The sequence below is a fragment of the Otolemur garnettii genome, unplaced genomic scaffold (genome assembly GCF_000181295.1).
Source record: "Otolemur garnettii isolate 467f Iridium unplaced genomic scaffold, OtoGar3 scaffold00300, whole genome shotgun sequence".
In the NCBI taxonomy this organism is placed as follows: domain Eukaryota; kingdom Metazoa; phylum Chordata; class Mammalia; order Primates; family Galagidae; genus Otolemur; species Otolemur garnettii.
The window spans coordinates 254,328-255,408 of record NW_003852695.1 but is presented as its reverse complement, the minus strand read 5'-3'; positions in this window follow the sequence as shown (position 1 = coordinate 255,408).

Genomic DNA, 1,081 nt, shown 5'->3' with positions numbered 1-1,081 from the left:
AAAAAAAAAAAAAGAGTTCATATTACATGAAGAACTCAAGCAACTCAGAAGCAAATATAATAACAAAACCCCTATGTATAAATATGTACTGAATACACATTTTTTCCCCATAGAGACATAAAAATGGCTAAGAGGTATGTAAAAAGGTACTCAATATCATTAATCAGGACAATGCACAGAAAATCACAATAAGCTATCACCTTACATCTGTTAGGATGGTCATAAATAAAATGTCAAAAGATAACAAGTATTGATGAGGATGTGGAGAAAAGGGAAAGGGGTGCTTGCATGTTGTCGGTGGGCACGTAAATTCACACATTACCCCAAACTGTTTAAATTTCTTTAAAAATTATAATTTAGAGGCCAGGTGCAGTGGTTCAGGTCTGTAATCCTAGAACTTTGGGAGGCCGAGGCAGGTGGATTTCCTGAGCTCACAGGTTTGAGACCAGCCTGAGTCAGAGCGAGACCTTGTCTCTAAAAACGCCTGTGGTGGCTCCGTGCCAGTGGCACAGTGATTATGGCGCCGGCCACAAGCATCCAGGGTGGTGGGTCTGAACCTGGCCCAGGGCCAGCTGGACAACAAAGACCACTGCAACAAGAAATGGACGGGCCTTGTGGCGGGCACCTATAGTCCCAGCTACTTGGGAGGCTGAGGCAAGAGAATTGCTTGAGCCCAAGAGTTTGAGGTTGCTGTGAGCTACGATGCCATACCACTCTACCAAGGGTGACAAAGTGAGACTCTGTCTCAAAAAACAAAAAAATTATAATTTAATTTTCCTCAAAATATTACAAAAATAAAAACGATTAAAAAAAATTGCCCAGCATTGGATGGTGCCTATGACTTAGAGAGTAGGGCACAGGCCTCATATACCAAGGGTGGGGGGTTCAAACCTGGCTCCAGCCGAACTACAACAAAAAAATAGCTGGGCGTTGTGTCTGGTGCCTGTGGTCCCAGCTACTGGGGAGGCTGAGGCAAGAGAATCACTTAAGCCCAGGAGTTGGAGGTTGCTGTGAGCTGTGATGTCACATTCACTCTACTAAGGGAGATAAAATGAGACTCCGGCTCTACCAAAAAAAAAAA